The sequence below is a fragment of the Pan troglodytes genome, chromosome 6 (assembly GCF_028858775.2).
Source record: "Pan troglodytes isolate AG18354 chromosome 6, NHGRI_mPanTro3-v2.0_pri, whole genome shotgun sequence".
In the NCBI taxonomy this organism is placed as follows: domain Eukaryota; kingdom Metazoa; phylum Chordata; class Mammalia; order Primates; family Hominidae; genus Pan; species Pan troglodytes.
In genome coordinates, this window is record NC_072404.2 from 41,332,596 (window position 1) to 41,355,767 (window position 23,172).

Sequence of the window (23,172 nt, forward strand, 5' to 3'; positions counted from 1 at the left end):
GAGCCATCTCTCTGATGATAAGCGGTCGTACCATTCCTTCTGAGTTGATCTGTGACTGGAATTAAGGCAGGATCATAGAATATGGGAGCAGAAAGAAGGCTCAGATGCAATCTGGTCTTATCCCTCTTTTTATTCTGGGGGAAGCTAAGACCCAGAGTGGTTCATTCATTCAACAAGAATTTACTAAGAGTCTGAAATGTGCCAGGCAGGACTTGAGGCTCTGGGCTTCTCTTCAGGGCTTGATCCAAGCCTCAGACTAAAGATGCCCTCGTGTAACATTCATCACTGATAGCTGGATCCCATGTAACCCAACATATGACAGCAAATCTTACCATATAACTGTATTACTCTGTAGGTAGAAGTCCCTATAGGGAAAACACAGTAAGGCATGCACATTAAGTTGATGCCAATAAACTTTTATTAGACAAATAACCCTGACAAGACATCATGATGGTTGCCAGACATATCAAGATGAAAAACACAAGCATTTCACAGTCTTGGGAGAAAGGCAGACGTGTAAACCAACAAGACAGTACAATGCCATATGTGTGCCTGGGTAAAAGTGCATGTCTGCTATGGCACGCTGCTGAGTGGGCAATAGTTGACTTTGCAGGGAGAGTGCAGGGAAGGCTTTGCTGGGATGATATCCAAGCTGGGTTTTGAACAATAAATAGCAATAGATAGCAAATATACCTAGTTATCTAGGCTCTGCACACTTTCTCATTTGAGTAAACAGATGCCAGAAATCAAAGGTAATTTAATTCAATTCTAAGCTTTGCTGGTGTTTTGTGAAGGAAGCCTGAGCAAATACAATTTTACAACCCACTGCCACACCCAAAATTCCCTTTTCCCATTGCTCTACATTTGTTCTCTCTCACATCCAAAGTCTGCACTGAAGCTTCTCTCTTCATGCCTCTCTCCCACCTGCCTACTGAAAACTCCCCACCAGAATCCGGCCCTCATGGTCTTCATCTTGCTGTCCATGCTCCCTTTCCTTCCAAGTGTGTCTCTTCTTCTCTCTGGCAGGTAAATCTTGTCCGTGTTTGATACAAATCACCAGGGTCCCTTCTCAGTTCTGCCTCTTATGGCTCTAACAAGGCCAATGGATAGGGAAGGCAAAGACAGTGTTTGCCTTAGAGAGTGGGGTGCAGGAAAGTTGGTGAATGCTCACTTGGGGTGAATGACCCTGTCAACACTGACAGTGAGTCTGGGCAATGAGCTGGGCTGCTCTGTGAACGTGCACAAATCCCAGTGTCTAGGCTTCAGCTTGCGATAGACCAATCTGTCTTTTAGGGAAGTAGCAGCTGCCAGTGGACAATTCTGGGAGTGTCAAGCACCACTTATTGAGAAATCAAGGCCTCTGGAATGAAATTTTCCACTAAAAGCATTTTACAGTTTCTCTTTCTACTTGTAATTATATTGGGAAAGAGGTGGGTGGAGTGAACTGCAGATATCTTTTGAGCTACAGATATTTTATAGACTCATGAATTAGGAAAGGGCTTTATCCTACAGCCAAATTGTTAAAAATAAGACTGTCTCAGGCAGAAAGAGTGTGAATCTACCAAGACTGAACTTCTCAAAGCTTTGCAAGGCAGTGTTTTGTTGACAATTTACTACAATCCTAATTTAGGAGCATGCAGATAACTGTGAGGTATTCCAATAGGCTGTGTGGAGTCATTATCCACCCCAAGGAGATTCGGTTCTAAGAGCAGGCAATTAAATAGCTTATTTCAGGCAAGAAGGCTGCTGTAAATGAGCTAATTCCATTACCTTCAATGCAGTGCTTATCTGGCCCTAAAGGACAGGCTCGGATAGCAAAGGAACCTCTTTACTGCTGGGACCAGAGAAGGCTCATGCACATCAAGGCTCAGCCTCAGAAGTGTCTGTACATAGAGGACACCGCCATTAGTTGGCCTAAATGCCACCACTTTGGTTTTAAACAAGGATTTTCTCATGTCATTTTCAGGAAGATACTGAGCTCTGCAAGGACAAGGATGGTATCCTTCATCTCTGAGCATATTCCAAGCTGCCCTGTTTTTAATCTAAGCCCTCACTTCCTAATCTCTAAAACTGGGGTAATGATACAAACTAGGAGCTGCAGAGAACACTATCAATCATGCACACAGAGCTCCTAAAACAAATCCTGGCATACGGCAGCCTGTCACTATACACATACCTAAATTGATAATGAAGAGGAGACTATTGCAAGAGGAATCATGGACATAAATCAACCAGAAACATGTATCTTTATTGTTGTGTGTGCTATCTATAAGACACCATTTTCCATAGACAGAGAACATCAAAATACATAGCAGAGAAAAACAGTATTTTTGCAATATGTTCTACTGGTGTGAAATCTAATGTAGTGAAAATAACTGATATATATATATAGAGAGAGAGAGAGTTAACTGTTTTATATAATTATATAATCAATTAAGAGTTAACTATATATATAAAAGTTATATAATTATGTAACTATAATCAATTAAGAGTCAATCATAGTATAAAAAGTTATATAATTGATTATATAATTATACAATTGATTACATAATTATATAATTGATTACATAATCAATTAACAGTTGACTATATATAACTGATATATAACTATGTAACTGATCAGTTACATAATTGATTACATAACTATAATCAATAACAGTTAACTATATATAACTATATAACTGATATATAACCGTATAACTGACATATAACTATATCAGTTACATTATTAATTATAATCAATTAACAGTTAACTATATATAAATAACTATGATTATAATTATGGCCATTTTATAGATGGGAAAACTTAATAACATTTCAGAGGTTCAGCAATTTGTGGCAACTGTTCACAAGTATATAATAAGGCTTTTTATAGTAATAATAATATCTTTCAAGTACATACTATTTGCCAGGAACTTAATATATCTCATTTAATAGTTTCAACAACCTCAATTATTAATCTGGGGACTATTAACTCCATTTAACAGAGGAGGAAACAGAGATCATAGGAGGTAAGTGACAATGATCAGTAAGTGGCAGAGCCAGGTGGTCTGGTTCATCCCAAGGTGGTCCTGGCTGCAGAGCCTGCGTGATTTGTCTTGCCATTGGACTGTCGAAGTTGTGTGCACGTGTTGTCTTAGGATTAGAGGAAGTCCCCTGTGTGGGTGTCAGCCTCAGGGAGCAGGATCCACATTCAGCTTTATGTTGCTCTCAAAGCTGAACAGTGCCCAGCACCAGGCAAGCACTCAACACATTCAGCACTTCTGTGCTCATGCCTGGGAAATGCTCCATAAGCCTCAAGACTCTTTGCTGTACACACAGTAGATGACATTGGTTGGAAAGTGTATTAGTCAGGGTACTCCAGAGAAGCAGAGCAAATAGGAAATAGATACATATACATAGTACACATGTCTATGTAAATATACATATATGTGTACAGATATATATGGACAGTCATATGCCAGATAACAACATTTCAGTAAATGACAGTTTACGTATATGACAGTGGTTCCATAAGATTATAAAACTATTTTCACTGTACCTTTTCTAAGTTCAGATATGTTATGCAGTTGCCTGCAGTATTTAGTACTATAACATACTGTACAGGTTTGTAGCCTAGGAGCAACAGGCTGTAACTTGTAGCCTAGGTGAGTAGTAGGCTATGCCATCTAGGTTTGTGCAAATACACTATAGGATGTTTCAACAATGATGAAATCGCCTAATGACTCATTTCACAGAACCTCGCCTAGTATTCCCTACATGACTGTGTGTGTGTGTGTGTGTTGTACACATATATGTGTGTGTGTTTATGTCCTGATTTCTGACCCACAGAAACTCTAAGATACTAAGTATATTATTTCAAGGTGGTTGTTTTTGAGTAATTTGTCACACAGCAATAGATAGCTAATGTCCAAATGATCTAGGTTCTGCCTACTATTTGATTTGAGCAAACATAGTCCAAAAACCAAAAATAATTAAAATCTGTTCCATCCTTCACTGGTAGTTTGTGAAGAAAGTCAAATCATGAGAAAAGACGGCCAGGGTGTTGAGAAAAGATCCCTGACAGTGCAAAGTGATGTTGCAAAGAAGAGGTGGATAAAAGTTCCCTTATTTGTCAGGGTAGGCTAACCTAGTAATAACCCCAAAATATCAGAAGATGAGCACAATACAAGTCTAGTGTTTCTCCTGCTAAGTCCAATGTGGATTTTTTAAAGTATGTATAAACAAATAAGCTCCACCTCAACAGCCTCAGGGAACCGATGCCTCCAGAAACAAATTACCATAGTCCTGAGCCACTGCCACTCCTCTCAGAGGCTGAAGCCCACAGTGGGAGCCCAGCGCGAGAGGGTCCAGCCGCCCATTTCTCCCTGCTTCATGCCTTACTTTTCCCTTGAATGTGGTGCTCCAGGAAGTACCCCAGCTTGTTTGCTGTTTACATTTTGACAGCTTTAGAGTTTGCTTCAGCCACTTACATCCACCTCCTCTCAGCCCAGCCATGGCCTTCTTTGCCAGAACTCACCTGAAAGCCACTGGAGGGGCTCCGACTACGCTCAAGCCCCTTTTCAGCTCAATGGATTTCACATGCTGAATGTCTCCACGCAGGAGCCATTGCAAATAAGATGGGAGAAATCCAACATCCCAAAACCAGGAGAATTTCTTTTAATTTAAAACACTTGGTTGCATTTTGAAAACTAGGTTTCCCGGCCATCTGCAAACAACACAGAATCAGAAGTTAATCATTTGCAGCAAAGCCCCTTGGACAAGAGTCCACATCCAGGAAATCAGTTACTCTTCGTGATCCTGGCCTTTGGCAGCAAATGACGAGAGGCATCCTCCTGTCACCCGCCTGCAGGCAGCACTGGGGTAATCATGGAGAAGCATCAATTATGCAAACAGGAAGTTGAGCTGTAGGAAGCATGGATTGTACAAAGAGGAAGTGGGGCTGTAGGTTTGGAAGAAATAGAACAGAGCCAAACCACCCCATAATCTTCACAAACTAGACTTGTGTTCTCTATGGTCCCCTGTATTCCATACTGTGACCAATGGGGCTACCATCTTCTCAGGGCCCTCACTAGATGCCTCAGAGTCACCCACACCTCCTTCCCCTGCCCATCTTCTCTCATGCCTCTCAACAAACAAAGGCCTCTAAATTTTCATCTATCTTCTCTCTCATGGGAGGGCTTGGGAACCAGAGTGCCCCACACCTCCTCAGAAACCCATCCTGGAGGCAGCAGCTGAATTCCTGCACTCACTCTACCACCCTAAGCTAAGTCTACATAAGCAAACTCACCCCATTCTTTGCACCTGCAGACTTGATTACACTAACCTGATACTGACCAGGAAGCTTGGAAGCGCATCTGATTACTAACCAGTATCAGGTTAGTGTAACCAGATACTAACCTCAGACCCTGGACCGTGGCACCTCCCTTGCATTAGTGGATGTTCATGTGGAGTTCCTAGGGGGCATTGGAACCCCACCCTGCAGACACACGTGACTTGTGTGTTTTTTGTTTGAATTTTTTTCATAGGAGACATCTGACTGCTTCTCCTTGGGCTTCCCTCCCGCACCTGATACTGACCAGTTTGTTCATCTAGCTGGAATTGTGTGGTTCACGTATTGTGGATCAGGCAATGGCATGGAGTGTGTGTGTGTGTGTGTACATGTGTGTAGTTGTTGTGTAAATAATTTTGTGAGGGAGAGTTGAGAGGCCTTTGTGAAGTTGAGAGGTGTGAGAGAAGGTAGGAAGGGGAAGGAAGTGCAGGTGAGTTTGAGGCATCTAGTGGGGATGCCTCGGAGTCACAAAGGCCTCTCACCTCTTCCTCACACCTGCATTGATATGGTTAGGCTTTGTGTCCCCACCCAAATCTCATCTTGAATTGTAATCCCCATAATCCCCATGTGTCAAGGGAGAGACCAGGTGGAGGTCACTGGATCATGGGGGCGGTTTCCCCCATTCTGTTCTCGTGATAATGAGTGAGTTCTCACGTGATCTGATGGTTTCATGAGTGTTTGGCAGTTCTTCCTGTGTTCATTCTCCTTCCTGCCACCTTGTGAAGAAGGTGCCTTGCTTCCCCTTCACCTTCCACCATGATTCTAAGTTTCCTGAGGCCTCCCCAGCAATGCTGAACGGTGAGTCAATTAAACCTTTTTCCTTTATAAATTACCCAGTCTCGGACAGTTCTTATTAGCAGCATGAGAACGGACCAATACATGCGTCTAGAGCGAGGCCCCTCCTCCTCACCACCAGAGGCCTGGCTAAATTCAGGCCTTCCGAGTCTCTCACCTGGACTTCTGCAGCTTTCTCCTATCTGACTCTCCCACATCCGTCTGTCACATAGCTGTCACAGTTATTGTCCAAAAAAAGTCTGATCTGATCATGCTCCCTGCATAAAGCAGCCCTGGCCTCCTCACCAGGACTTAAAGGGCCCTCCACATTTGCACGCCACCCCCCACCCCACTTTTCCTTTCCTCTCCGGCCTCCCCTTCCACCACACCATGGCACACAGGCCACCCTGGCCCAGAAGGACATCTTCCCTTCCTCAAGCATTGCCTTGTTGTGCCTTGAGCACCCTGGCCTTGTCCCGTTTCTACCCCCCTCTCGAACTCCTACACAACTCTCAAAGCCCAGTTCTAAACAGGACTTCCTCTGTGCAACTCCTCTGGCATCCCCAGCAAGGTTCATTGCTCTGCCCCTTTGCTCTCCCAAGGCCTTTACCCCACTGACTCAGATGAGGGGTTAGGCCTCCCCACAACCTAACACAGTGCATTGCCCAGAGCAAGAACTTGGCATCTGTTGAGTGAGTGAGGGAAAAATGAAGGGAAGGAGGAATAAATGAAAGTCATTTTTGTTCCCTTGGAATTAAAAAAAAAGTTATCCTTATTCCTTATTTGTCAAAGAAATGCCAAACAAAGCAAACAGGCTAGTGTGAAAGTCAAGTTCTTTTATGCTTTTTTTGTCTACTACCTTCATATTTGCGATGTTGACTGTATTGGTATAAACTTCTGAGGGAAAAACTACACATTCATCAATGAAAAGTCTCCTAAACATTTCAAAAATCTAAGTGAAGTTAGATGGCCCCAAGGTTCTCAATGCCAAATCTAAAAGATACACAGCTTAACATAACACAAGAATAAATAATCCAAAGAATCTTTACTTATTAAAATAAAAGATAATTTTCTAGCAATCCCCAAAGCAAATTATTTAAACTTCTCTTCAAAACTTCTATGAAAACATACAGCGCAAAAAAGAAGAAAGAAAGAAAAGAAAAGAAAAGAAAACTGAAGGCAAAGAGACAACCTACAATTTAATCCTAGAATCTAGAAAGAATTTCCACTAACTATAAGAAATGGTAGAGCTGGGTTGAGAGACATGTACACTTTACCTAATGGCATACTCAGACTTTAATGAGAGAGAAATCACATGAAAACAGGAAGTTTCTTAATAAACTTTGTACACCCACCACTGTCTGTCCCTGGACTTCTATATATATATATATATATATATATGTGTGTGTGTGTGTGTGTGTGTGTGTGTGTGTGTGCATGTGCGCATGTGTGTGTGTATATGTGTATATATATGTATATATATATAAAACTATATATATATATATATATGTAGTTTTGCTCTTGTCACGCAGGCTGGAGTGCAATGGCATTATCTCGGCTCACTGCCACCTCCACCTCCTGGGTTCAAGCAGTTCTCCCACCTCAGCTTCCCGAGCAGCTGGGATTACAGGCACCCGCCACCACATCTGGCTAATTTTTGTATTTTTAGTAGAGATAGTGTTTCACAATGTTGGTCAGGCTGGTCTTGAACTCCTGACCTCAGATGATCTGCCCGCATCGGCCTCCCAAAGTGCTGGGATTACTGGTGTGAGCCACTGCACCCAACCCCTGGACTTCTAAATCCAGGCTGTGCCGCCATCAGTGTTCTGTTCAGCTACTGGGGTGTGGGGCGCCAGAATCCAGTTCCAGCCCCATATGCGCTGCCACCAGATACACTTTATAAATAGCTGCATTAAGTGTAATATAGGAAATTTTTGTAGCTTCTGATTAATTTTTCTGTGAACCTAAAACTCTAAAAAATAAAGTCTGTTGAAAAAAATCTATAATTTTTATTGAAGACCATGTCATAGGTAGTTATTACTGCTACAATTTGTTTGTTTGTTTTTATTTGCATTCATATTTACAGGAAATGCTAAATTTCAGTTAGCTGTTGGTAAAATAAGGATGGAATATTTTTATTCTCTCCTACCCTACCTTCCCCCTACCCAACAATCCTTAACCACCTTTTCAAAGCTACGGAGTAGCTATAAATCCAACAGTAGAAGACAGAGAAGAAAAGATGTGTGTGATTTGCATTCTGGGAACTGTGGTACCAACAAATAAGGTATTGAAATTGGGTTACATAGACATGAAAAAGAGTTTTGCTTTGAGAAATCACTGAAAAATGAGGAAAAGGACCAGCTTCCAGAAGGTTCCACGGGTGAGCATAAGCCTGAACGTAACTCCTGTGATACCCAAGAGACAATGTCATAGACTCTTTGGTATCCTTCATAACAGTGTAACTTTTCTGGGACAGGAGCAGTAAGGATAGCACCACCGTAGGTGGAAGGTAATAAGATTAGATCAGGAATTCTTAACCTGAAGTCCACAGACAGAATTCATGGCATTCATGAATTCAATGGGGAAAATATTACATCTTCATTTTACCAACAGCCAACTAAAATTTAGCCATTCCTTTCAGTATGAATGTAGGCAAAAAAAAAAAGTAGTAATAATTATACCTGTGACATAGTCTTTAATAGAAATCACGAATGTTTACTATAGTAAATGGTCATTTGTATTTCTTCTTTTGAGAAGTGTTTAATCAGATTCTGAAGCTGTGAAACTCCTAGAAAAAAAAACATAGGGAAAAAGATTTTTGACATTGGTCTTAGCAAAGATTTTTGGATTTAACCTCAAAACACAGGCAACAAAAGGAAAAAGCAAAAATGGGATTGTATCAAACTAACAAGCTAACGAGCTTCTGTACAGCAAAGGAAACTATGAAGAATGAAGAGACAACCTACGGATCGGGAGAAAATATTTGCAAGTGGAGGATATTGCTAAGAATCATTTCTACAGCTCATTACTTGCAGATATAGTAGTTACTAGAATTGCTGCAAGATATTTTTATTTAATATATGTAGGAAAAAGAACCTATATTTCCGTATCACAATAGTTTTAAAATATTTTGCTAAATAGATTTCCATTTTATTTGTTTCCTTGGAAAGTCTATTAGTTTATATTATGCATTTAGAAGTATTATTCTAATAAGTGGTTCACAGGCTTCCCTGGACTGCAAATGAAACATGGATAAGATGAAAAGAGAACCAGATAAGATAAGAAAAATGGAAAGGGGAAAAAATGTAATACCCAAGTTTAAATCCACATGAGAGGCAGCAAATAGAAGAATGGATTTGTAGCAAATTGAATCAGTGATGGAGGAAACAAATTAGTTGGATATCAAAAAGAAAAAGATACAAATGCATGAGAAAAATTGAGAAAATATAAGTGATATGAAGCATAGAAAACAAAAAGCTAATATATACATATTTCTTAAAAAGGGAAATACAAATAAAACTAAAATGATGACACATATTCTAATAAAAATATGTCTAAACTGAAGACACTACTATGCATCTTGTAAGAATTTTTATTTTAATTTTCCAGCAAAATTAATGAAAAATAGACCCTCCTTATACACACTCTAAAAACCTTCAAATACAAAGAATAAATATATCTAGTACTCGATGTTCAAAAATAATTAAGCAGTGTATACAACATTTGAGGCAAACTTTTTGAGATCCAAACAGTTTATATCTGGCCAATTTCTTTTCATGTGCAAAAGCAACAGAAATGCCTGCTCTGATAGGCAATGGCTCAAAAGTAATCTTAGGCAAATCATTTCAAGACAGGGAAAATATCCCCAATACATTTTAATGATATGAACATATCCCTAATGAAAAAGAAAACAATAGTGCATACAGAAAACCAACATCCATTTTCACTTATAATTCAGAAATCCTAAGTAAAATGTGCATTGTGGTAGGTGCTCTGTCTTTCCTCCCCAACATCCATGCCTGTTCCTTTTCCTACTCACAGAGTTCACTTCTCACACTAGAAGGTGAAAATGCCAGATTCCCTCTTTCCATGCCTCACTTGCAGCTCAGGGCACCAGTAGAACCAGTTCTGACAGGTGAGACATGAGAAGAAAGTGTGCTTGGAATCTGAAAGACAGATGGTTCTCTAACAGAGATGTGGGAAAAGCCCTTCTTATGTCTATCTCATTTATTTCTGTTTTGGATATAGTTTCACAGGAAATGATTCTTAAAGCTAGCTGCTGCAGCCATCTTCCAACTGTGAAGGAAAGGCCAAGACTGTTGCAGAGACTGAGTCAATTCTCTGATGAGCCGAAACAAGCTTAAAAATCAAACCTTCGTACCCTTGGTATGGAAGATGATGGAATGCTCACCATCCTTTACACCTCAGTTAGTATTTCTTTCAGTATTCATACCCTAAGCACTATATCAAACAAATCATATGCAATAAACAAGTAGGATTTATTCTAGAAATGTGAGAATAGTCCAGCAACAGGAAATTATTGATATAACTTATGAGAGCAATACATCAAAGGAGAATGAAACATAATCATTTTGGTACAAATAGCACACATTTAGATCATACTTACAGTGTACCAGGAATTATTTGCTTTGCATATACCAAGTCATTTAATTCTAAAAGAGTCCTGTGAAACAACTTATTATCACATTTTATAGATGAGAATACAGAGACATTTTCCACAAAAATAAAAAGCATCCTAAAATTCATGTAGAACCACAAAAGACCCTCAATTGTCAAAGCAATTCTGAGCAAAAAGAGTAAAGCTGAAGGCATCACACTTTCTAATTTCAAAACCTGCTTCAAAGTTATAATAATCAAAACAGCATGGTACTGGCACAAAAACAGACATATAGACCGAAAGAGCAGAATAGAGAGCTCAGAAATAAATTCCCTACAATTACAGTCAACTGATCTTTGACAAAGTTGCCAAGAACACACAATGGAGAAAGTGCAGTCTCTTCAATAAATGGTGTAGGGGAAATGGGACATTCACATTCAGAAGAATGAAATAGGATTCTTATCTCACCTCATATACAAAAATCAACTCAAAAAGGATAAAAACTTAAATATAAGACTTGAAACTATAAAACTCCTAGAAAAAAAACATAGAGAAAATGCTTCTTGACATTGGTCTTGGCAAATATTTTTGTATATGACCCCAAAAGCACAGGCAACTAAAGCAGAAATAAAAAATTGGATTGTATTAAACTAACAAATTTGTGTGCAGCAAAGGAAACAATCAATAGAGTAAAGAGACAAAGTATGTGTTGGAAGAAAATATCTGCAAACCATACATCTGATAAGGAATTAATATTCAAAATATATAAGGAATTCAAACTCAATACCAAGAAAATAAGTAATCCAATTTTTAAAATAGGCAAAGAATCCGAATCAATGCTTCTCAAAAGAAGACATACAAAAGGCCCACAGGAATATGAAGAAAATGTTCATCATCATTAATCATCAGGATAATGCCAATTAAAACCACAGTAAGATGTCACCTCACATATGTTAGAATGGCTTTTATCAAAAAGACAAAAGATAAAAAGTGTTGGCAAAGATGCAGAGAAATGGGAAACCTTGTACACTGTTGGTGGGAATGTTATTTAGTACAGCCATTTGGAAAACTACATGGAGATTTCTCAAAAAATTAAAAATAGAACTACAACATAATCTAGCAATCCCACTTCGGGGTATATTCCCAAAGGAAATGAAATCAGTACCTGAAAAAGATATCTGCACTCCCGTGTTCATTGCAGCATTATTCACAGTAGCTGAGGTATGGAACCAACCTAAGTACTCAACAATGGATGGATTGATAAAGAAAATGTGGTATACACACACAATGGAATACTACTCAGCCTTAAAAAAAGAAGGAAATCCTGATGTTTGCAACATGTATGACCTGGAAGACATTATGCTAAGTGAAATAAGCCAAACATAGAAAAGTACTGCATGATGTCACTTACATGTGAAATCTTAAAAAGTCGAACTCAGAAACAGAAAGTAAAATAATGCTTACCATAGGTTGAGAAGGTGGGAGAGAACAGGGAGATCTTGGCCAAAGGGTGCAAAGCTTCAGTAGATAAGAGGAATAAGTTATGGAGATCTACTGTACAACATGGTGACCATAATTAATAATAATGTACTATATATTTGAAAACGGCCAACTGAGTAGATTTTAAATGTTTTTGCCACAAAAAAATAAGTATATGAAGCAATGGACATGTTAATTAGCTTGATTTAATCACTCCACAATGTATGCATGTATCAAAACACCACATCACATCTCATAAATATACATGATATTATTTTAAAAAGAAAATTATAAAACGTTACTGAGGAACAAGAAGAAAAGGCTACAAATAGAGAGGCACACATTCCTCTTTATCTGAGGAACACTTGATAATTTTTAAAATGCTAATTTATGACCGCTGCCTCTGTGTTAAGACAGCAAAAATCATAAGGTTTTCCTCCAGGGTCCATTTGCTTCTGTCTGGTTCATGGAAACTGCTGCACTTTTAACCCTTCGGCCAGCCTGCAGAGGTCTGCAGCCATCACTGTGGGAGCCCACCAACCAGCAGGCAGGCACAGATCCATCAGCGCCGCTGGAGCAAGGTCTTTGCACCTAAACAACAATGGAAGGTAGCTCCCTTTGGTATTTTCAAAGCCAGCATCCATGAAGGATGAGAGGTCGTGTGGAAGGGCAGAAAGCAGCCGGGTAGCAGGACTGGTAGGGCTGCTCCAGGGACAGGATCTGGTGCTCGTATGTTCTGTGACTTGCTGCAGGCGACCTTGCATGGGCCCCATTTCCTCATCTGTAAAATGGCAGCTGCATCCCTGGCTATCTCGCAGGGTTGTTGCAAGAGTCAGATGAGAAACCTGATATAAAAGTGGTTGGCAAAGTTTTATGGGATCTACAAATGGAAATGCAAGTGGATTCCAGTATACTATACCATGATCATCATGTATAGCTACAGAAATAAAATTGTTCTGATTTTTGTCTCTTCAAAATGCAAAAAAAAATGTATAGTGAATTGAATGGTAGCCCCCAAAAGATATGTCCCTAAAGAACGTGCTATTGTGACATTCTTTGGATAAAGGATCTTCATAGATATAATTAGGAGTCTTGAGATGAGGTCATCGTGGCTTATCCAGGAGAACTCTAAATCCAGTGACAAGCAAGACACAAACACAAATAGAGAAGGAGATGTGAAAATGGAGGCAGAGATTGGAGTTATGTGCTACAAGTCCAAGAATGCCTGGAGTCACTAGAAGCCAGGAGAGAGGCAAGAAACAGATTCTCCCTCTGAAACTCCAGAAGACATCAACCCTGCTGACACCTTGATTTCAGACCTCTTGTCTCCAGGACTGTGAGAGAACAAAGATCTGTTGTTTTAAGCCACAGGTTGTGGTAACTTGTTATGGTAACTACAGGAAACCAATACAAATGGCTAGCTGGATGGTGGCCAAATCTGAAGCAGATGTTTGGAATGGGATATAGGGTATTCGCAAAATTCTATTTGAGGTCCCTAGTGGCACACCAAAGAAAGAAAGAGGCAACCTGAACTGATATCTAACAAGGGGTCTGTGTGACAGACAAACAGAAAAAAAGCATGCCCTAAAAAGAAGGATGCCCTGGGCAAAGAGAACAGGGTCCGACTGTGAACCTTACATCAAAAGCCTCAAGGGCAGGTGTTCTGGGAATGCAGCATTTGCAGTCAAACTTCCGTTCAGTTAGGCCACCCTGACCCTGCAGAGTGAGCAGCAGCATGGGGTCATTCTGTTATCAGAGACAGCAGACTCTCCACCAGCACAAGAAGCCAACTACAGGAAGGAGAAACTCTGCCAGGTAGTACATACAACAAAGAGGGGAGGATCAATAGAAAAGGGATCGTAGACAAAATCTCTTTTCAAGTCAGAAAAAATTTTTTTAATTATTTACAGCTCTTGCCTACCCCTCAAAAAATTAAATATGTGTGTGTGTCAGTGTGTGTAATCATTCCTAGGAACAGATTGATATCTGTTAGAGGTAAGAGGAAGAAGAGAATTTGTTATGGCAACCAGAGGAAAGCAGCACAAATGGCTAACTGGTCACCATCCAAATGGTGGCCACAACCATTTGGATTCCCACAACCTGCCGCTTAAAACAACAGATATTTATTCTCTCACAGTCCTGGAGACCAGAGGCCTGAAATCAAGGTGTCAGCAGGGTTGATGTCTTCTGGTGTTTTTGAGGGATAATCTGTTCCCTGCCTCTCTTTCTCTTGACTGAGAAACCTCAAGGGTTGTCTTTCTCAGATGACAGAGACTTGTGATTAAAAAACATTGTGTGCACAGGCATAATTAAGGCACTTTTTTTAATATAGTGAAATGTCAGGATTGGATTTTACGTAGTTTACCGTAAGAACCTCTTCTCTGGGCTAGAGGAGAATTTTCCTCCAAGCTGGTAGACATTGCGGAACACAATTCAGCTTAGTCCCTCCTGATGGCAGTGTTTTGTCCCTATCAAGGACAACAGGGGCATTGCCTGAAGCCAGAATAGAGGCCAGTCAAGAACCTAGAATCCAGAGGAAAACACCCATCAGTAAAGTGCTTCAGGGGTGACTATCATAGCTTCCAAATGTATAAATTCTGTCTGTGTGACTGAAAGCATGCCAATTCTCTTAGCTCAGGACAAAGGTCTGGAGGGCATATCAGCATATCCGAAGGCAGTGCTGTTAGAGGGAGATGTCAAACTGTAGAATGAGGGGAGAAGACTAGACTAGCGACTATTGAGTTCCTCTCATACGCTCAGTTCTACCTGCGAGTTTCCGGCTCATGCTCAGCTAGCCCGTATGCTCACATCAGTCTCTGGTTTCTCCAAATTGTTATGTCTTTGGCCTCCCCAAGAATAACACAATGGAAATTAGATAGCCATGGGGAAATGAGTTCCCGCCATCATGGGATAAACACCCCAAAAGGCACTGGTTTGGTTTCTGGAAAATGTTCAGTTCAAGCCTGAATGTGGGAAGAAGCAGGAATAGGGGGATGGAAGGATCAGACTCTTCCTCCAGCAGAAGCTACTGTGGGTGGCTGGCCAGCAGTTAGCTCCAATTCAGGGCAGCAAGGCGATAAGGAAGGGACGGCCAACACAAACCAATAAATCTCTTCTTCCAAGCAACCTTTTATCTGAAAATGTCAAAAAAAAAATCTAGACAGGAAATATGTAACCCTAAAGCAGTAGCCCGATACACTTATTAGCTGTAACTGAGTTTCCCAAAGATGCAAGATGAGTTAATTGAGTGCTCACGCTTAAAAGGGAGACCTTAACTGCAGGCCTCTTCTACCCATTTAAAACTTAGAAAATCACAGTGTTCCTGATGAGAATCAAGATAGGCAGAGCACTTAAAGAAATACGCCCAGGAACCACTGGACACAAATACACCCAAACAGCTGGTCCCTCTTCTGTACCATTTTGTAAATAAGTTAATGTGGCTATTCCATGAGAAGGCACTAAATATGTAAGTTCTTGATGTATTTAATGCCCAAACAGGGCCCAGGATGCTAAGGCCTGACTCGTAATTTGTCTACTTGTTCAGTTGTCACCTCTAAAGTGGTTCTTTCAACTTGATTGAGAAACCGCAAATATACACTATGCAATGGCATATATATATATATATATATAATATTATATATAACATATTTAAGGTTAACTTAAGCATAAATACATACATTCACAAATTACAAATACAAGTCAACAACATTGTGCTTCTAGAAGCTTCTCACTAGAGAACTTTGCCTGGTGTGATTAGACCAAGTAGGTTATCAACCAGTGCCCCATGGGGGACATGTGGCAATGTTTGGAGACATTTTTTATTGTCACAACTTGGAGATGGGGTGCTACTGGCATCTAGTGGGTAGACACCAGGGATGCTACTCAACACCCTAAAATGCACAGGGCAGCCCCCCAGCAAAGAATTATTCCATCCAAAATGTCGGTACTGCCCAAATTGAGCATCGTGACATTGATCCTTTTTCCTTCAACATCTGGCTCCACATTTCACCAGTCTGGTCTCTCTCTGTCTTCCAGCTCTGCCAGCAGTGAAAACAAGCAAGCAATTTTGAAATGACAGCAGCTTCCCTGACTCTCCACTTGTCAGTTCTTAGTTGGAAAGCACTGAATTCACTCCACCTAATTTAAACAGAAAATAAATCCATGGAAGGATGTCAAGTAGCTCATAGAATTTCCAGGGAGGCAGAGAGTTTACATTGAGGTGAAGCAGCTGGAGCGATAGCCAAACCACAATCCAGCCGACACCACGTAGGCACCAATGGTGCCCTTGCCACCTCCACTACTAAAAAATTAAGTCCACCCAGCCCCTATTCCTCTCATTGCCTGCTTCTGAATTGGAGTCTCACAGAGTTGGGTCTGATGGGTAGACATGACTGGGTGATATGTCTGTGGCCCAGATGCAAGAGGACGGATCAGTGAGCTGTAGCTTCTGTCTTGAAGAGGCAAGACGGATAGTGTAGAAAATTCTCCAAACACAGGAAAGATGTTCCAAAGATACTAGTGTCCACAAATATAACTAATGTCTACAGCAACCCCCACCTCCAGGGCCAGTGCTCTGCCATCAAGCCCTGCTTTTACTCAGTTTTACGGCCTAGTTCTAAGTTCCTGATTCTGTATTATGCATCTGGGCCTCCAATGAACTAAAGACTCTATGTCCTGTTTTCCCTTCTTACTCCACTGTACCCCCTGCAGCCCATTATATCCCAGCTTCTTCTTCTCCAAGGGAAAGAATTGGTGCTCGGGTCAGGAAAGCATCGTTGGCAATTGGGAAGGCAGGTGAAGTCACTGCACCAAGTTCAACATCGCTGCACATGTGGATTTGTCCCTTTTGAGTTCTCCTCTTCTTGAGGCCCTTCCTGCCACATGTCTGCAGAAGTGAGGTGGCCCGGGGCCTACTTCCTCAGAGCACCTTCAGCCTTCTCTTGCTCTTTCCTTTTTTCTCTCTTTTTATTAGAAGTCAGAATTATGAATGTTTCTGGGCTACCCGAGCAGCCCATCTTTTTTTCCCTTTTGGATATTCTCATCTCTCGCAAGTTGAAGTCAGACTACTGCTCTGGCCTGAGAAGGTCTGCGGCAGGAGCAGAAGCAGAAGCCAGTTCTCCTTTTGGCACTGGGAGCACTCCTGTCTCTGTGCTTCTTTCTGCGGCAAGCTGGCATGTGTGTGCATATGCATGTGTGTTTTGTGCACCTTCATATCCATGGACTTTCCTTAGATCAGAGCAGTAAAATCAAGACTCCGGCTTGGGATTAGAGGAAATAGGGACTGCCTGCCTTTTAGTCTGCTTTGATTAAGGGCTACTGGAGGTAGCAGTCCCAAATTCAAGTCCTGATCCTCCCTCTTAAAAACCATGCAAACTTGGGTGATTTGCCTAACCTTGCTGAGTTACAGAGTTCTCAGCTGTAAATGAGATCACCAAGGCTTCCTCTGAGCCATCAGGACTGAATGAGAAGGCGCACGCAAAGTGCCTAGCACATCATGCACTGTGTCTCAGCATTCTGCTGGTCTCCTGGGAGGCCAGAAGACGTGAATATTATTTTGTCTCATTTGGAAGCATTCATGCTACCTCTGAGGGCAACATATGTTTTTCCATCTCAAAATCATTACAGAATAGGGCTAGGAAGAAAGTGGTGAGGGGGGAGATTTCAAAGCCCTGAACAGAGAAGTCTGCTAGAACAGTGCCCCATAAGATGTTGAGATCTCATGTCCAGTGGAGTGGTTTGCAAGAGTCCCTGCAAGTGTCCCTCATGAGTCCCGGGACAGGTGCTAGAGGTCATGGTTTGAGTGAACCTCCCTAGAAGTAACATCCTGGTCCAGAAAGAAATCTCCTGATCCCCAAAACTTTTCCCACCCATTCACTGGAAATTCTCCCTACAGGGAACGCACATTTTCCTGTACAGTGAGAGAGCTTAAAATGCAAGTACTGTATATCCTCATTGTGAAATTGGCTACTCACTGAAATTTATTTGTAAGTCCTAAAACTTGGGCACTTTTGAAGCCATTCACAGACATGCATAGAGTGGCAACAAAATTTGAGTTGCAGACGCTCGTGCTCCCGGCTAAGGTGGAGCAAAGCAACCCTCTGCTTTCCTGTTTCAGCTCTTATGCTATAAATGAGCATCCTTTTCATGATCTGTTTAGTGCCACTTTTTCACATTTTTGTGCTTTCTGTTGGTGGCCTCGCTGTTTGAGATGGCCCTCCTGCATGGTGCTGAACTGCTGTCTAGTGTTCCTAAATGCAGGAAGGTGAAAATACTTGTGTTGGATGAGATTCATTAGGGCATGAGTTACAGTACTGTTGGCCGTGAATTCAATATTAATGAGTCAACAATGCAGTACATCCAGAAAAGGAAGAGGAAACACACCAAACTGTGTATGAGTCCTCTCTGGAAAGTGCTAAAGTAACATCTACATTGCATGCTGAATCTACGGAAAACATGGAAAAGCACAACGTCCGTGGATTCACGAAATGACAACCAACCACAAAAAAGCGTAGTGGACAGACAGCAGTGTTGTGAGGCTGAAAGCCAAAGAAATTTATGATCACATATCATAATTAAAATATTATTTTATTATTCAAAACACTGCATTTAATTACCTGTTGGCAAGAAATACATATTTTTAAAAGTGTCTTCAGATAGAAACATAACATACAACAAGGTTACGTATTGATCAGCTGGTAAAAATGTTGTGACCAGAAACTCAAGAGACCCTCACGCTGTATTTCCCCAGGAGTAAGTATTCCCTAATTCAGTGTTTGTGGCAACTTTGAAGGATGTAACTACTGTAAATAATAAGAATCAACAGTAGCACCTTAGGAACAGACTCTCAGAATCAATGTCACACTGAAGTATTAATTCCTGATGGTGTCTGCTTTCCTGAGAGCACATTTGAAAGGCTCACTGAATGCCTGGTAGGAGGTTCTCTGTAAAGAAATAGAGGAAGTCCTGAGGAAAGGAAAAGTGGGAGTAAAAGACCAACTTCTGCTTTCCCACAAGATTGTAGCTGCAGCGAAATTGAAATGATTTGCCCAAGACCAAAGAGCTTAGTGACCATGGAACTTAGGCTTACAGTTCAGGTCTGTCCTCTCTTCCCTTGCTCCCAGAGTTTTAGAAAATTTTCTTCATGCCAATGTTCAAGCATGCACTATGCATGCCAGTGGGCACACCAGCTGTGCCAGGACTGCCCATCCCCAGCTAGCCACCAGCTGAGTCTTGGAACAGAGGAATATCACACATGATTCAGCCTAAGAATACTTTAGAAAACAGCCAGGCTGGAGAATGAGCAAATTCTTACCAATGAACCTGCTATTCTAGGGCTTAGGATCATTACTGATCCACTCAACAAAGAATGACATTTGGCCAGGTGCAGTGGCTCACGCCTGTAATCCCAACACTTTGGGAGGCCGAGGGGGGTGGATCACGAAGTCAAGAATCGAGACCATCCTGGCCAACATGGTGAGACCCTATCTCTACTAAAAATACAAAAATTAGTTGGTCGTGGTGGCACACACCTGTAGTCCCAGCTACTCAGGAGGCTGAGGCAGGAGAATCATTTGAACCCGGGAGGCAGAGGTTGCAGTGAGCTGAGATTGCGCCACTGCACTCCAGCCTGGCAACAGAGCGAGACTCTGTCTCAAAAAAAAAAAAGAATGACATTCCTCAGTCTGAAAGAACATGCACAAAAGTATATGCCTGGTAACATTAACAACAACAAAAATGATAACAGCAATATTTATTGAGTGCTTCTCCCATGCCACCCATTGGATTCAGTGTTTAATATGTTATATAACTTGTAGAGCTTAGGGTACATCAGAGTTAAGCCAATTAGTGCAGCATTTTAAGGATGCTGGTTTGTACAGACAGGGAGGTTCCTTATAGGCAGTGTTATTTCTGTAAATCTCACATTGAAATGTATGTCCTGGCAATAGAGATCACTGACAACTTAGCAATGAATGTATTACATTATATTAATCATGGGATAAATACTTATTAAACACATATCATGAGAAAGAGGGTAGGCTGGGTCCTAAAGACACCAAGCAGAGCACAGTCTCTGTCTGCAAGAAATTTACAGCTGGCAGGGGAGAGGAGTCATAAACTAACTGAGAGGTAAGCAATGCCACTATAAGAAATGAACCACGGACACGCTGCCTTAGAGGTTTGGAGCAATTTCTTCTGCACAAGAGACACTGGAAGACTCTCAGAGGAGGGGACATTTAAACCTGACATAAAGAAAGGACTTGGTGACCAGGGGTTAAGGGGTGGAGTTCCAAAGGCAGGCAGAGTGAAAAGCAAGGGACAGTCTATCACTAGGCAGGAAGCCACACAGCAAGCGTGGAGAAGAGAGTGTCCAGCATTTGTAATATTCCAAGCCCTGGGTTACAATGAGGAAGCAAAGATGATGAAGACGAGGCTCCTGGCCTTGAGGGGCTCAAGCTTTAGAGCAGTGCTTCTCAATGTGCCCATCCACGATAAGGAGCACACACCGAAATGAAAAGCAACCTGCTGATCCTTTTCTTAGGATAGTCTGGCTAAGAAACAAGCGAACTGGCCTAGCAACAGAAGTGATTTACATTTCAGCCCATGCTCACCCCATCACAGACCTGCAGCTGTTGTGCAAGCCATGCTTGGAGCCATACCTCTGCAGAGCAATGGCCTCCAGAATAAGTGCATGCAAGAAGACTTATTCAGGCACATAAAGAAAATATTAAAATTTCTTCTTACACAGGGCTTGAAATCTTTGAAGCCAGATGTTCTTTGGCTTACCAGCTTTTTTCCCTGATGCTAGAAAGGCAAAATAGTGCATATGCCATGTATTTATTACACACCATACAGGCTGGGCACAGTGGCTCACACCTGTAATCCCAGCACTTTGGGAGGAAAAGGCAGGCGGATCATGAGGTCCAGAGATTGAGACCATCCTGGCCAACACGGTGAAACCCCGTCTCTACTAAAAATACAAAAATTAGCTAAGTGTGGTGGTGCATACCTGTAGTCCCAGCTATTTGGGAGGCTGAGGCAGGAGAATCGCTTGAACCCAGGAGGCAGAGATTGTAGTGAGCCGAGATGGTGCCGTTACACTTCAGCCTGGGTGACAGAGTGAGACTCTGTCTCAAAAAGAAAGAGGAAAGACAGAAAGACAAGAAAGACAAAGAAAGAAAGAAAGAAAGAAAGAAAGAAAGAAAGAAAGAAAGAAAGAAAGAAAGAAAGAGAGAGGAAGGAAGGAAAGAAAGAAAGAGAAGGAAGGAAGGAATTTACTTCCTATAAAGGGTGCAATATTGCTTTATTTCTGGTAAAGCTGATACTGGAGGCTGGACAAGGTGGCTCACGCCTATAATCCCAGCACTTTAGGAGGCCGAGGTGGGTGGATCACTTAAGGTCAGGAGTTTGAGACCAGCCTGGCCAACTTGGTGAAATCCCATCTCTACTAAAAATACAAAAATTAGCTGAGCATGGTGGCACATGCTCATACATAATCCCAGCTACTTGGGAGGCTGAGGCAGGAGGATCAGTTGAAACTCGGAGGTGGAGGTTGCAGTGAACTGAAATTGCGCCATTGCACTCCATCCTGGGAGACAGAGTGAGACTCCATCTCAAAACAACAACAACAACAACAACCACAACACACACACACACACACAAACCCCTGATACTGAAGGACACAGCCTCCCCCATGGGTAGGTAGGTTCTGAATACTGAGTCTTGCAATTAAACAGATGCACTCAGGAGCAGGACTGGCCTGGACAGGGGTTCCCCTGCAGAAGCAACACTTTCCAGTTAGAAGAATTGAAAGAAATATGTCCTTCCTGTTCACCAGAGAAAGGGGAGAGGGGGTCTCGGCTGGGCTGTGTCTCACCGATCACATCGTCATTCCTCCTTTCCAGGGGAGATGGAGAGAAAGGCAGAGTCTGGAAGGAAACACAGAGTCAGCAGAAGTACTCTATCCCTGCCCAAAGCCTCCAGCCAGGCGGAAGCTGGTGGGATCTCAGATGCCACCTGCCTGCCCTCAGCCTCCAGGCCACACTCCCCTGAGACACACTCCCTGCCATTTGTTTCTCAATTGATCCATTGGTCCTGGAGGTCTGAGGCCAAGTCCAGGCCTCCCATCCTCCCTCCACCTGCAGATCTAGCAGGACCCATAACAAGGCACAGGCGGGCCCTGTGACCCACTCTCCAGGGCTCTTGCCCCCTTGCATCTCTGCCCTGCTATAGCCAAGCTGTCAGCAGGGTCGCGGTTCTTGGAGGTCCCCCTCTTCTGGACTTCCGCACATCTCTAGGAAGCTCGTGGTGGGTGTTGGGTGAGGAGCGGGAATTGTGTAAACATGGCCGTCCTGCGGGCCTGCACATGCCTGCCCTTGAATTGCCAAGGAGAGCCCCTTAGCACAGCACTGGCCTCCAGGAAGCCAGGAGCCAGGGCCTTGGCAAAGCTAACCACCCTGCCCAGGGCACACACCAAGGAGCAGCAGGGCTGGGTGGGAATGTGGGTCTATCAGGCTCTGTCGGGGCCCAGCTCCTCGCTCACCCACCATGCTCAGATGCAAATGTGCCAGGAGCACTGGCAATCATCTGCAGTGAAACCTCACTTAAGGCAAACCTCCCACTGCTGGGACTCTGTTTGCTTATTTGTAAAATGGGACTAACAGTTTCCTACCAGTGGAAATTGTGAGGATTTGGCAAGATGATCATAAGACCATGCAGACTAACATATTCTGGAAATTAAAATGTCATGTCAAATATAAGGGATTATTGTTACTGATCCCATCATGATGGTCCTGAAACCCACAAAGTGAGAATGAGGGAAGTGATTTCTAACCATGCCACTGCCTCCCACTGCAGCCTAGAAAGGCCCAGTGACACCAGGAGCCCACCCTAAGGGGTTCAGGCATTGGCCAGCGACACTCCAGGTGCACAGCAGAGCCTCAAGGGGAAGGGAGGTCTGGCCCCCACCCAC

At 42.2% G+C, this 23,172-nt stretch overlaps 2 long non-coding RNA genes across 2 annotated transcripts in view; both read right to left on the reverse strand.

Moving 5' to 3' along the window:
• Positions 1-12,389: 12,389 nt before the first annotated feature.
• LOC107975759 (uncharacterized) lies at positions 12,390-15,811 on the reverse strand. Its single transcript, XR_001719194.3, has 2 exons — positions 14,569-15,811; positions 12,390-13,331 (listed from the first exon to the last, which is right to left on the reverse strand). It is a non-coding gene; the product is annotated as an uncharacterized LOC107975759 (long non-coding RNA).
• Positions 15,812-15,840: 29 nt separating this feature from the next.
• The window catches only part of LOC129144547 (uncharacterized), a 61,177-nt gene continuing 53,845 nt past the window's right edge, over positions 15,841-23,172 (reverse strand). The window contains exon 3 of the long non-coding RNA XR_010158834.1: positions 15,841-22,129. This is a non-coding gene — a long non-coding RNA (uncharacterized LOC129144547). The remainder of the gene's footprint in view (positions 22,130-23,172) is intronic.